The sequence below is a fragment of the Balaenoptera acutorostrata genome, chromosome 2, assembly GCF_949987535.1.
Source record: "Balaenoptera acutorostrata chromosome 2, mBalAcu1.1, whole genome shotgun sequence".
Lineage (NCBI taxonomy): Eukaryota > Metazoa > Chordata > Mammalia > Artiodactyla > Balaenopteridae > Balaenoptera > Balaenoptera acutorostrata.
The window spans coordinates 36,627,037-36,642,555 of record NC_080065.1 but is presented as its reverse complement, the minus strand read 5'-3'; the positions used below and the strand labels follow the sequence as shown (position 1 = coordinate 36,642,555).

At 39.7% G+C, this 15,519-nt stretch overlaps 1 pseudogene; it reads left to right on the top strand.

Moving 5' to 3' along the window:
* The first annotated feature begins 1,691 nt into the window (after window positions 1-1,691).
* On the top strand, window positions 1,692-14,529 carry LOC103000239 (putative RNA-binding protein 15B; annotated as a pseudogene).
* Window positions 14,530-15,519: the final 990 nt, after the last annotated feature.

Genomic DNA, 15,519 nt, shown 5'->3' with positions numbered 1-15,519 from the left:
CTAATACCTAGATACTTACTTAAGCCTCACAACAAACCCATGATGTTGGTACCATTGTGTACATTTTATAGACGTGGCAACTGAAGCACAAAGAGTGTAAGTGACTTTGCCATAGTCACACAGTCCCAGAGTCAGGATTTGAATCCAGGTAGGCTGGGTTCAAAGTCTAAACTCTTAACAGTTTTGCTATATGCCTCTTCTATATTATACTGCTTCCACCTTATGTCAACCTCTTTGTTTCTTGCTTTTAACTTTTGCCCTTATTACAGTAGCTGCGTTCTAGTAGGTATTACTACTAGTGTTAGTAATAATTTCTGTTTTATTATTAAAAATAAGAAATTTTCATATGAGAGAAACTTGATAATTTAAATACATAGATCAGCTAATTCGCATGATAATCATATGAGGATACATTCTACACAGATGAGAAATTGTGACTCAGGTTGTACTGTATCCAAGGTGAGGCAAACAAGAACCTATAAACCTAAGACTTGAACCCAGGTCTTCTGATAGCCAGTGCAGGGCTCACTGACCACACTGTGTCTCCTACCTATAGTGTGGCTTTATTAGTGCAGGTTTTCTTTCTGAAGACCTGCCTTCACCCGTGGCAAGCCTATCCAAAACCATTAACTCAGAACCCAGTGCAACACTCCTACAAGAGATGTGCCCAGACAGCTGCAGGGGGTCATTTTGTTTTACCTCCTACTATTCCTCCTTGCCGTCTTGGCCCCCCTATCGTCTTCCTGCTTATTCTGAGCTTGTTCTGGCCTTCCCATGGTTTGTAAGGGACTTGACTGTTTAGTTGTAATTAGTATTATTGTTACTTAGAAAAGGCCCCCAACATTCCTTTGTTGCAAAACTAGTAGATCATAAGAACAAGAGGTCTATAATAGCATTCAGAGTTTGCCAGGTTGTTACTGGGTCTCATGATCCATTATCCTTTTCCTGATAAGGACTTTTTTCATCATAAATTTGTTCCTGATAAATCAGATTCACTTTGTTGTCCTTAAAAATCCAACTTTTAACAATTAACATTTATTTCAGAGCAAGATATAATGTTGAACATTATCAGATTAAAAAAATTGACAACTTCTACAACATGATAGTTAATTTCTAGGTGATGAAGTTTCTTATGTTTCAGGAAAATCACTCAGTCAGCTGCTTATGCTGAATGAATAATTTGGTGGCAACGCAAGAGAGGGTAGATGGCTATCAAATATTGCATATAACAAAGAAACCAAGCAAAGAATGAGCACAAAGGTATAGTTAGTCATCGTCCTCAAAAAAAAGAAAAAAAAAAAAGCCCAATTGAAACTCTGACAAACTCTGAAGACCTGAACATGCTATTTTACATACATAAAATACCTTTGGTGGCCAACTTTGTAAGCTCTTTTCACACAGATTTAATTCAGTTTAGCACCTCTCTGCAGTGTTTTGGTCAGACCACATATGACAAGTTGTGAAAATTTATCAACAGCTCAGAAAGAACCATAAACACTCAGGGAAGGCTGAGAAAAGAGAAAAAGCTAAATGAGTAAAAATAATTGCTAGAGTTTGCAGAGGTAAGAGTTGTTAACTAAAAATATAGATCTGATGGCATTCTATTGGCACTTCTGTCTTTGTGTTGCTTCAGAGCACCTGTCCTGATATCTAAAATTAAGAGATTATAATCTTTGCTTTCATGGCGTACTATGGAACTGATGATAAAACACCATGACTTTCACCTGGTATGTCATATTCAATCAGCGGACATTGTGAAAATAATACCTCTGGTAAAATGTTCATGACCACTGGGTATAGAAGTCAGGGCTAGATAGACACATAGCCAGACGTCAACTTCATCTCAGCTATTTAAATTCTTCACATATGCATTCATATCTTAACATAAGTAGAGTCAGCTTTTCTTCTTTTTTATATCATACACTTATGTTCCATTGTGTAACATGTGATTTCCTTCTATCAGTTGCAGATCCAGTCTTTTGACTGACCTTTTTGTCCTCAAGTTTGTTTACTTACTTATAAAGCTCATCTTCCATCTTCAGTTACTATCAAAGTCCTTTCTGTTTTCTTCTGTTTTCCAATAGTTCTTTCCTGTTTTTCTTTAGCCCTTCTCTGTGTCAATCAGTATCTGACTTAAAATTCACCAAATATCCCAAAATGAGTTTGTGATATTCTAAATACATTTAATTTTCTAGAAATTAATACAAAAGACAACTCTTTATTTACATCTGATTATCTCAGACAAACTCCTTGTTTTTAATTTCCCTAGTGGACAACAAATTTCTCTTCACTAAATATCCTGTAAGGAGATTGTCCTCTTTTTTTGGTTGCTGATTTTCTCTGTGGCTGAGATGATCTGTGAGACAATCTACTAACCCTGAGTAGGAAACTAGTGATTTTTATTACTCACTGTAGTTCATAATTCTTCAAAGACTTCAGTTTACTTCATCTGAAATTTGAAAAATACTCCAGTTTACCTCATGAAAGATGACCATTCCATAACTATTGTGAAATAACCCTCAGACTGTGAGTTTACCAATTCCAGTTTTATTATAGACTGAGTCTCTGTATGATTTCATGCCTTCAAACAATCAGTTGCTAAGATACTCTTTGTTAAACAATTCAGCAATTCAGTAGGGGAAAAAATAGTGTGGTTTTTGCCAAGTCATTCCAGTCAAAACAGGTGAACTGCAATAAAAATATGAAAGATTATGGGTCAGCGAACTCTTAACCTCTAAAATAATGTGGAAAATTGTGATCTGTGCATATATACATTTTCTAGGGAGAGGATTTATTACTATTATTAGATTCCCATTACCTTGCACAGTGCCTGGCACATTGTTGAATCTGAATAAATATTAGGTGAGTGAATTACAAATGAAATAAGAATTCTAAAAATGGTCCCCTCATTAGTAAAAAAAAAAAAAAAAGTTTAGGAATAACCAGAACCACATTTTTTTTCCTTTGAATGCTCCCTCTCTACAGATATCTTTAGTTTCTCCTTCTCGGTATTCCTAGAAGGTAGATGTTAAAAGTTCTGAATTTATCTTTCATATTTCTTGACTGTTCTTTCATAGCTTCCAATTTTTATCCCTTTATGATATGTTATGGAAATTCAACAGCTCAGTCTTGTGTCTTACTGGTTCAACTTTAGCTGTGTCTTTTCTACTATTCATTTTATTTAAAGGTTTGAATTTTAATTTCAACACCATTTTCCCATGATATTTATTATTTTTTCTACTAGCCTGACTTTACTTCTTAGCCTTGATGATGGCTTCTTTTTTCTTATCCCTCTCCCAGAGAGTCCCCATGATTTCTGGTCCACTGAGTTTCCTTTTCTTGATTTTGAATGTAGTTATGAATTGAAAAGGAAAAGATGATTTTCTATAATTTTCAGAAACCCAAGATGATCAGAGCTGAGGGAGATGAGACATTGTGTGTGTCCACGATCTATAAGTAGAAGTTCTTACATTTTTCTTATGTGTCATTTGAGGTTGAAGACCATTCATTTAAAAGCATAGTGTTTCTCCTGATATTGCCAAAATTATATAGAAATGTTGTTAGGTAAAAAATAAAGAAAAAATCCAATGAATAAACACTAAGTCACCCAGAATTCTGCTATTAAGAAATTGCTACTGCTACTGTTCGTATACACACTTTTTCATTTATTAAGACTTTTCTATCTCTTGCTTATTCAGCTGTGGGGATGGAGGAAAAGGAGTGTGGCAGATATCCAGGAATTGGGGAAAACGCTTCAGGGTTAAATTAATAGGAGGAGATATTGTAATTTGATTTGAAAGGAGACAGCATTCTCTTTAGCAAAATAAGACCTAAAACCTATGCTCTTAGAGTTGGGGTGGGGCGAGAAGGATGCATAGTACTGGGACGCACTCTCAGAAGGAAATTAACTCTCTTAGTGTAAGATGTCTTTGATTGCTATTGTTGTTGCTGCTGTTATTATTTTCAGGCAACCAAAGACAAGAATATCAGAAACAAAATGACTCCCAATGCTGTGTCTTCTCCTGTCTACTCTGAGAATGGGAAGCTTCCCCATCCTCTATCCCACACCAGAATGAGAGAAAGAATAGCTGTAGAAGAATAGTTATCTGAAGTTTCATATAATTAGCACAGGAAGCTAGGGAAATTTCTAAGAAACAGGAAAACTTGGAGCTTGCTAACCAGTAGGTTGATGAACACAGCTCTGTTTGAAGGGAGGGAAGTGTGAGGGACTTTGGGCTAGGAGAAGATGCTAAAAGGAGTGAGGCATTGTGGGAAGGGGGTAGCAGAATGCAAGGTGGGGATGTATAGACTCTACTAACCTAGGAAGCATCCATGTGGGAATCCCTAGAAGGGCTGAGTAGTGATCTCCATGCTTGTGTACAGTGCTTTGGGAGGAATTAAATAGACTAGAGGTGAAAAGTACTTGATATCAACCCTTTCCGAAATTCAGTACAGTTGAATTCTGCCACTGTGAACCTGAAGTAGAGTTGATTGAAACTTACTAGGGTATGTGTTCACATGGCAGAGGAAGGAGAATGGACCACGTCTCCACCTGGTCGATGACAGGCATCTAAGACACTTCGAATGTGTTCAGTGATGAGGGTGGGCCATCAGGGGAGCTGTTTTTAGTTATTACAGGGCTAGAGAAACAGGAAGCCTTATTTCCATGCCTGTAGCACGTTTATCCCCAATTGTTTGCTTAGCTAACTTTCAACAGTTCTGTTGGAATCATATTTTCCATGATAGCTTCTTTCCTCACTATGAGGAATAATCAGGGTGAGCAAAATTTCAAGTTTGCGTTTCCTAGGTATAATTGAAATACATTAAATCTTGCCCCCCCCTTTTTTTTTTGCCTTAGATCAGCTACATAATGTACATGCAAGTATGAATATAGCTAGGTTAACCTGGGTTTGGATAAATGTCCTCTAACAGAAGTTGAGAAACTTGGCTTGTAGTCTCAGCTTGCCTGTCAGCTAACCTGGTGAGCTTGACCAAATTACTTAAGTTCTTTGCACCTTAATGCGCTCCTCACTGTGTAGCCCTCCATTATCAGACTAGAGCCTGGTCTTTTATTTATTTATTTATTTTTGGCTGTGTTGGGTGTTCGTTTCTGTGTGAGGGCTTTCTTTAGTTGCGGCGAGCGGGGGCCACTCTTCATCGTGGTGTGCGGGCCCCTCACTGTCGCGGCCTCTCTTGCTGCGGAGCACAGGCTCCAGATGCGCAGGCTCAGTAGTTGTGGCTCACGGGCCTAGTTGCTCCGCGGCATGTGGGATCTTCCCAGAACAGGGCTCGAACCCGTGTCCCCTGCGTTGGCAGGCAGACTCTCAACCACTGGGCCACCAGGGAAGCCCGAGCCTGGTCTTTGACCTCAGCTCTCCCGCTCCTCCTTTTAACTGTTCAGTAAGAAACCGAAGAGTTCTGGGTTACTTTTAGTGGCAGCCCTGCAACCAACTCAATCTTAGAAATAATGAGACCCAAATGATTGTCCATGTTCAAGTAGTAGAACTGAAGACAAGTCCATTTTAGTTAGTTTTGGATGTTGAGCTACTTCTTAAGTGGAAAGAGGGTGCTGTGGTATCAGGATGCTTTCACTTAAAGTAATGAAACACTAACTCAACCTGGCTTCTACCATACAAGCCCTTTTAAAAAGTTTCACATAGCTTACCCTTCCATGGGTAAGGTAAGCATTAGGTACACAAGTTCTCTAACTTTACTTCTCTGAGATTCTGTTGGTTCCATTCTCTTTCCCATGTTAGCTTCATCTTCTGGTTGAGTGACAGATAGTGGCAGTAGTTCAGGCATCCCACTTAAATATGAACATGTATGGAGGGAGAAGAATCCATTTCCTCCGGCCTTGTCTCCACTTAGGAGTAAGGAGTTTATTCCCAGAAGTGCCCCAGCTCACTCTCCTCATGTCTTGTTGGTTGGAATTGTATTAAATTATACTAAATATCTATCCATAAGCCAATCACTGACAAGGAGAATGGATTGCCATGACTGGCTTAGATTCTGACAGTTTTTGCCCGTTTATTAGTTGCTTTTGAAGAGACAGAGTCCTGAATTTCCCTGCTCTGCCATTTTTGGTGATGTCACCTTAGATTTCTGATTGGCTTAGATTGATTAAGATTTACCATTAGAGTTGGAGATGCATAAAGTTATTTTTAGAAGAGAGAGAACCCGGATAAATCAAGCTTAGCAAGGAGGAATGGACAGCAGTGCTCACTAGAGTCACTGTGGGAGATGACTGTAATAAAGAGCGGCATTGTGGGTGCAGGAGGGGGGTGGTCATGGAGGGTCCTGGGTCAGAGCAGCAATCCGTCAGTGGAGAGGACAGAATGATTTTAAGAGGAAGACAGACTCAGTTTCCAAATCAGCTCTGTCACCCTCCAGTTATTTTAATGTGGGGAAATCAGTTAACTTTGTTGTGCCTCAGTCTCATACTCACAGTAAGATGGGAATAATACTTTCCCCCCTTTTGAATTAATGTTAAAGTGATATAAGAAATACAAAATGTCAAAAGGGAACTTGGCACACCACAGACAGTTATCATTATTATGTTGATGATCTGGCTGACCCTCCTGGAGCAGAGTGATTAGCAGACTAAGTAGCGAGTTATTGGTAGTTGAATGGCTGTGCTTAAATACAATACTTGGCCTTTATTGAGTGCTTCCCATATGCCCGGGATCATTTATTGATTCTATCAACAAATCATTACTGAGTGCCTACAGTGTGTCAGGCCAGCACTGAATTACAAGACATAAACACCACTGTCCTCAAAAAGTTACAGCCTAGCAGGGGAAGAGAGACACAGTAAATGCATAAAGCATGTAGGATATGAGATAGTGCTGGGTACTGAGGGGCACTCTAAGGCAGGGAAGGAGGACAGGGAGGGCGGGGGTGGAGGCAAGCTTAAACAGGGTGGTCAGGGAAGATCCTCCTGAGGAAGGCGACACGTGAGCAAAGAATCGAAGGGGGTGAGGGAGAAGGCCAAAGTGGCATTCTGGAGGAGGAGATCTCCCAGTGGAGGGGACAGCAAGTGCAGAAGTTCTGATGCTGGAAACGTGGCTGAGAAGTCCAAAGAAGAGCAGCGAAGATAATGTGGCTAGAAAACAGCAAAATGAAAATCAGAAAATAAAAGAAAAAAGAAAGAAAATCAGGAGGAGGTGAGGGTTGGGAAGGTGGCAGGTGAGATTGGGTGGGGAGTTTGTAGAGCTTTGAACGTCATTTTAAGGACTTTGATATTTCATTCTGAGTGACATGGAAAGTTGTGAAGTGGTCTGAGTGGAGGAGTGGCATTCATTACTTTTCCTTCACTGTTCTTTTGATTTTCTTCTATTTACATTTCTTCTATTTTTTATGTTTTTAAAAATAAAAGTTTTTTTTTGTCAGTCCCTGCTTTGTTTCTAGCTTTCCAATCATCGCTGTGGATTAATAATTCCTGCACCTGTACCAGCTGTTTGCTCCAGATTCCTAGACATGCTTCACCTGCCCTGAAACTACTGAGAAGCGAGCTGGCAGTCTATCAATAATCTCCTTTTATTTACCAACTGGATGTGGCCATAACCTTTGCCAGCTTCTGCCTGAGGGGACCCTTGACAACTCCCTAAGGAGGTTAGACTGTTCTTGGTTTCTAGAAATCTTTAGGAAACTGGTGCTTCTTAAAAACTACCCCCAATCCCTTGAGCTGCCCAGGGGCTGCTGCCTGCCTGATGGCATTGCAAATCTCTGCTGTGAACCAACAGTGAAGTCAAGCCTGGCACCTCCCTCTTAAATCATCATGTCCTCATCCCATCAGACCTTAATGACTGCCTACATGTCATCTGGATTTTAAATGGCATATCTCTTGGTTATTATTCTCACTGCCCTTTTAGGCATATGCTGTGGTCTCTTGACCTATCCTCTTTGTGTCCTAGCTGCTCTTTCAAAATTTTTATCCTTGTCCCTCTGTGCTGCGTATGAGAAATTCCTTAGAACAGTGTTTTTACTTATTAATTCCTTCTTTATAAAATCCTGAGTTCATTTAGGTTTTTGTTGTTGTTATTTTTCATTATTTAAAAAATGTCCTATTTTTAATGTATATCTATTATTATTTTATTTTCCTGTTTTTCTATGATAATTTATAATTCTCTTTAAACAAATATTCTCCCTTTCTTTATTGCTATGAACATTCAAAATACTTTTTAAAATTCTTAGGTGGAACATTCTTTGATTATTCATTACCTAAATGATGTTTTCCCATTGTAGGTTTTGTTGACTGCCTTTCTTAGCAGTAAGTTACTTCCTGTGGCATGCAGGATAGTTTTTTGAGTGGGATGATTTTATCTTCTCTCTTTTCTCTTTTGTGCTCACCTCCTCCTTGAACAGTGGTTTTCTCTGTCCTCTCCATCTAGCCCTCTGAGCCTCCAGTCTAGAATCAGGTGTTTTGATCGGTTGGGGCTCCTGCTTTGCTGTGATGTTTGGTACAGTGTAGATCCAGACTGGGGGCCGGTTCCTGAGCTTCGGGTTATGCTTTGTCAAGCAGCCTCGCGGAGCCTACGGTTTATAAAGTCTTGGGCCCTGGATGAAAGCAGTTTTCTCAGCTTCCTTCTATGAGCAGTGAAGAGGGGAGGGTGGGCAGAGGGCAGTACTTCCATGGCAGTGCCTGGCTTCAGGCAGTGAGCCTGAATCCTATCCCACATCTGCTGTAGGATTTTAAGTTCTTCCTCTCGCTCACTGGAATCTTAACTGCGCTGCCTGTTTCTAGACTACAAACCCTGCAGATTCTGGGCTTTAGCCATATTCTTTGCTTTGCATTTCTGTTCCTATTCTAGTCCATAACAATATTTATTTCGTTTTGAAGCCCAGTTATATATTTTGGATTTTCTCCTTTTAGATTTTTCAATTATTTTTTTGAAGGAAAAGGGTATATCAAACTATGAAGTTAATGCAGCATCTTGACTGGAGATTTCAAGTAAATTTTTAGGTAGAAATTTAGAACGCTGTTTGTGTCAGTTTTGTAACTAGTCAAATCGTAATTGTCTTACCTGCATGTCTTAGTCTGCTTGGGCTGCTATAAGAAAATACGATAGACTGGGTGGCTTAAACAATAAATGTTTATTTCTCACAGTTGCGGGTGCTGGGAAGTCCAAGGTCAAGGTGCTGGAAGATTCAGTTCTCGGTGAGAGTCCTCCTCCTGGCTTGCAGATGGCCACCGTTTCTCTGTGTGCTCACATGCCCTCGTCTGTGTCCTAGCACTGAGGGAAAGAGAGCTCTAGTGTCTCTTCCTCTTCTTATAAGGGCACTAGTTCCATCATGAGAGCACCATTTTCATGACCTCACCAAACCTAATTACCTCCCAAAGGGGTTAGGACTTAAACATATGAATTTTTTTGGGGGGGGGGAGGGGAGGAATACAAACATTAATTCCATAACACTGAGCTATTATTACATTATTTTTTCTCAGTTAGCTTCAGAACCATGGTTCAAGTAATTTCAATAGGTATATTGCTTTTTAATTTAAAGACAGTAAAGAGTTTCTGCAACCCTTACCAACTGAGCTGGCTTCAGAGCTGTCCAAATCAGAAGCAGAAAGAATCCAGTTCCTTGCCCCCAGGGCACAAGCTTCTAGAAATTTGGCCATTACGTGAGTACTTCCCTTCAGTGAATTAGCCCCTTTCTATGATTTTAATTAATGACAACCAGCACTGGGAGGAAGGTGGCAGCGTTGTTCACAGCAGTAAGTCTCTCATTTGGGTGCTTAACTGTAAGGGAGAAAAACAAATGTAAATATTCCTCGTTAATAGCAAAATCATGCCTTTGTCCTTATCAAGTGCTGCCAAATTATTCACACAAAGTTGAAAATGAGTCACGCATAACATTCTTTGGGATTTCTGCCCTTTGTTCTTCCTGTTTAGAGAATTAAGATGAATTTAGAAATCTAATGACTGTTGCCAAGTGAGATGAGAGCAAGGACTATACGAACTCAGCTCCAAGATGGCAAAGGGAATCTGACTCCTCTGCTGGAGGATGGGCGGTGCCCTGGGTGATGAGGGGCTTCACGGGTGTTTTTAAGAATCTTACCTTCTCAGAAAGAGGCAAGGAATCCTGTCTCTTTATCTGAGACTCTTTATCTGAGAGCACCAAACAGTAAACATCAAACTTTGTCTAGTGGAAGCTACTTTCAGGAATAAAGATATACATAGATCAATCGACCTATCTATCTATCTATCTATCTATCTATCCATCTATCCATCCATCCATCCATCTAGGCTAAGAATAATTAAGCACCTTTTTTTTCCCTATTAGATAGAGTCTCTGCAGTATTTTTGTTGTACTTCTCCCTTTCTCTAAAAACTCATTTAAAATTAGGAGACCTGATTCTAAACCTGTTTCATTTCTAGTTTAATTGTCTACTCAGTGATTCTATGGGACCTAGAGACACATATTGATACTATTCAAAAAATGGTCCTCACTAGATTCTAATCTCTGTTCTTCCATTGTTTGGAAGTTGTGGGCAAGTAGGTGTGGTGTTCATTTATTTATTGAATGATTATTTATTTTGAAAAATAATTGAGCACATACTACATGTCAGAAATTGTACCAGTGTCTGGGGCAGAGAAATGAACAAGAGAGATAGTCCTTTATTTCAATGAGCTTTAAGTCCAGTTATAATTATATATATTCTATTAATCCACATTTATTAAGTACATATAGCTTTAATGTCTTTCGTATTTTGAAACAAGACTATTTTGTTTCAAAAGTACTTGAAACCTTCAAGATGCAAGACATGCAGATTGAGTTCGTTGCAGTGACTGCATTAGGTTTTGAGCAGGAATGCCCATAGAGGTGATCGGTTGCAGCAGGAAACTATGGCATCCACAGAGAGGGTGATGAGGATAAAGAACAACACCCAATAATCAGAAATTCACTTGCATTTATCTTTGGAATGCATAGGACACTTTTTAAAATAAAAGGTAGCAGCTTGTTTTCATTAGAGACACATGCCTTAATTCATTGATTATTATTATTTTTTTCATTGATTATTTTGATTAGGCTACATGTATACATTCTGGAAGTCCATGTTTAGTACCAGGGAAATCTGCCAAAAACTCAAGATGAAAAGAATAATTTTTTTGGAAGGAGCAAGGTGGTAGAATTCTGTTACTTTCTCATCACATGAGTGAATTATAGGGCTGCATATTCAATCCACCAGTCTTTGTGCCATGCCCTTGGTCCTTCTTAACTGAAACTTTTTTGCTCATAGCTAATAAGGCATGTCTAGGAGTACCAGGTAACCACACAGTCTTCCTTACCCAAATTCAGAGACTGGCCAATGACCTATTTTGTGGCCTGGTGTAAAAAGTTATATAGGCCAATCTGACTTTGTCTTGTTTGGACCAAATTAGGAAATGCAGAGAGAAGTGGAAGGCATATCAAAAGACATATATAGAGAATTAAGCTATGTGGTTGAAATCATAAGTCAAGGTCAAGCTGGAGTTAGAAGAAAATAGATTATTAAAGGAGAAACATAAGAAAATGTATGAAGGTGAAAAAAAAAGAATCGAGAAATTGGTGATGGGATAGAGAAGGGCAAGCAGAAATATTGGTGACATATTACTTCAGGGTAGGCATAAAGTCTGAAAACTGATAATATTATTTCATCATGCATTGAAATGGAATACCAATAAACCATTTATTATGTATTTGGTTATTTTTACAGACTTGGTGTCGAGGCTGTAGGTGGAGATTCTGCAGCCTGGGCTCTACTATGGATCCCACTCTAGTTGTTTGACTTTTCCTAGATTCCTGTGCACTTATGTTCATACAGCACTGCCTCACTATCGCCAACATCACTTTGTTTCTTGGATAACTAAAGTGAATCTCCTTTTCCTCGCAACCAGAAGATACTAACTGAACCAAACTCTTTGAGGATAGAGTCCATTTCCTAGCATGGGTTTATATACTTTCTTTGGGTTTTCTTTGTTCTTCCTTTTCTTGTGGTCTGTAAAATATTTTGGCTTCTGGAATTTGTAAAACTTACATTTTCTTAATGCTGTACATTGATTAGTGCTTTTTTCCCATGTAAGTATTTCTACCACATTATAAACTGCAGTGTTTGATTTAGACCATCGATTTGTATATGCAGCACAGAAAACAAACTATTGGGTTTACTTCTATCTAATAATAACTCTAATATCATGCTTGCCAAAACCTCCATTAAGGACGTATGCCTTGACTCATTGATTCCAGTGATAGGGAAAAGCACCATTTCCCAGCAGCTGGAGATTTGATGTTGCTTTTGAAGGGACAAAAGGATCGCACCAAAATATTTACATAGCTTGAAAACTCTAGGAAGCCCTCAGTAATAAGCAGGATTATAGGATCCCTAGTAGAACAGGATTGGGAGTTCTTAAAAGGGTGTAAGTTTGCTCATCATAAGAATATGGCACAGATGGATGAGACCTGTAACATGGAACAAAAGTCAAATTTTAAATAGTAAATTTGGGGAGCAGGGGCATGAAGAAGAGAAGCAAAAATAAAACAAATCTCAGATTGAGAATAATATTATTTATACTCAAACTTTATACTCAGGTTCTTAGTAGCCCAGGCAAGAGGGAAATCAGATGATGATGTAGTTCTCATTGTCTGACAATAGGACATACCATATATTAACTTATTAAAAGAAATTTTTTCCTGTCACTTTGATCTGAGGTGAAAGTATCATGTGGTCTTTATACAGAAAGCTTTGAACAAAATTATGAGTCTCAACCTATATGCTGACATAGTCTTTAAATATATTAAAAGACAAAATTATGCACTAAATACCATTCTTTTTAACTAAAAATTCACACGTATTCCATTTTAAAATTGGCTCTTGGTGAAAGTCAAACTCTTTAAAGGTCGATTGTGTAAGGAAAGACATTTATGGAGGCTTGGGGTAGAGATTGAGTGATATGCTCAAGATATTTTGCTGTTATGTGGCTTCTTTGGGTACAGGATAAGACTTATTCCCTTCTAATATTAATTGATATGAATAAAATGCTCAGTTGAAATGTAGAGGAGTAAAAAGCATTCTAAGCTTCTGATTGGGAGATCAATAGGATTTGGTGGGTATGCATAATAAATGAGAGTGTAAAATTGAGGATTCAAGGGTCTCCTGAAACACATTATCGTGTTTTGGATCCCTTTCAATGTGTTTTCTCTCTTCTTCCTTTCCTTCCTATCAAAGTTCTATCTCATTGAGGCTGGTTTTACTCAGGTGCTGATCATATTTAATAAATTAGTAACACATAGGGAATAATATTCTTCTTCTCCTCCCCAAACTGCTCATCTTCTTGTATATTCTCCCTCAAGCCATTTTTTCTCCCCACTAATTGCACATAACCCTTTAGGTACCAAGACCTCCATTCTGCCACATTAACAATTTTCAAATCTGTCTCCCCATTCTATCTTTTTGCTACTGTATTTGTTTTTGACTTCATTATAACAGTCTTCTAAATCACCTCCAATTATGTTTTCATATGGTTCTAGAGTGATCTTTCTAAAATGCCAATTTTTTGTCTTCTGCTTACAATCCTTCAATACCTCCTTCAGGTCTTAAATGTGAAGCATGGCAGACAGTACTCTCAATGACCCAGGCTTTGCGTACATGCCCAACTATAGTTTGACATTCTCATATCAACTTCTGTTATCTATTCCTACTGAACCATCTGTAGCTCCCTTGGAAATGTCTTATGTGTGCTTCCTTGCTCTTTTACTTATCTCCATCTTCACCTGGTACAGTTTTCTCCATTGCCCTCCGATTTTGCCTAACTTATCCTTATCTTTTAAAACTAAGCTCAGGTGATCTTCTCTTATGCGCTCCATGTTGAGTTAGTTTCCCCAGCTTGGGGCTTTGGGAGCAGACCACTGTATGCATGGTGGAGACCATTCTAGCAGAGTGAGGAGGATGGAGTGCCATTGGGTCTAGAAAACTCCCCTAAACCTTCTTTAGTTGCTGCATGTCATGGACACTGAGTTGAGAGCTAGGTGCCATGATAGGGTAGAAATGGGCTTCTTGTGTTAAAAAAAAGCTGCTTCTCAAATCAGTGCACATCCTAGAGGAAGATTGGGGGTTATTAGTGATTTCCTCAGAGATCATACTCATGAGAGTAAGCTGACCCAGCTGAAGATTGTCCAGTCCCTTCAACTGGATCAACTCAGGCTCGACAAGGGCATGCAATGCATCAAGCAGGGGAACTCCAACGGCCATGTGGTGCTCCTAGTTACCAGGTGACCCCAGTGGGCCTGGCGGTGAGGAGATGCCCACGATGGAGCAAGGCCTACCTCAGGAATCTGGTCTCCTACTTGAAACAGAAGCAGGCTGTAGGGGTGATCAGCCTGCCAGTGAGTGGGTCCATGGGGAAGGGGGAAATGAAGCACAAACATGCTGCCTTATATGTATTCCTGCCCTGCAACCTTTCACAGCAGTACTTCCAATCAGCACTAAGGACACTGGGCAAACTAGAGGAAGAACATAGAGTAATAGTTACAGTCAGAGACACTGCCTAGCCCAAACCTGTCTTTTCCAATTCCATTTTTTTTGGGTGTCACAAAAGCAATTACTTTAAAATCTCATCCCTTCCCTGTCTTGCACCTTGGTTTTAATTCTCTGCTGGGATATTTTCATTTGTTGGGGAACCAGAGGTCCTGTCCACCACCAAACTAAGTTTTTAGGTTTTGCTTTGTTTTCACAGTCATGAGAAGGGACTCCTGTTATATTGATGTCTAGTGTACAGATACTGTCTGTTGTGTTATGTATTTTTTTTTTAAATTTATTTATTATTTATTTCTGGCTGTGTTGGGTCTTCGTTTCTGTGCGAGGGCTTTCTCTAGTTGCGGCAAGCGGGGCCACTCTTCATCGCGGTGCGCGGGCCTCTCACCGTCACGGCCTCTCTTGTCGCGGAGCACAGGCTCCAGACGCGCAGGCTCAGCAGTCGTGGCTCACAGGCCCAGTTGCTCCGCGGCATGTGGGATCTTCCCAGACCAGGGCTCGAACCCGTGTCCCCTGCATTGGCAGGCAGGTTCTCAACCACTGCGCCACCAGGGAAGCCCGTGTTATGTATTTTTAAAAAGTTTTTTTGACTAACTGTATGGGGAGTTGTCAGTAAAACCTTTGTCAAAGGATGGACTAATAAAACACACAGGGCGATGATAGTGGGATGAGGTGATCCCATAGCCAAAGTTGGAGGTGACCTGCAAGGTGTTAGGACCATGAGGAATGAGGAAGGGATCTATTTGGGTCTATAAAGCTTAGAGTTGAGTCAGAAAGAGAGGAAACTGCAGATGCTCCTTGGGAGCAGTTTCTCTAGGCACAATGTAGACGTTGAATAGCCAGGGGCTGACTTTAGCACTGCCTACTGACTAAGAGAATAAGTGGTATTTTGTTGGGTACCAATGGGTGCCAGAACATTCCCTGAGGACTCACACCAAAGGAAGTGTAAGCCACACACTTCTTTCACCAGCATCCACTCACTATTTTAGGGAAAGATGTGTAAATTA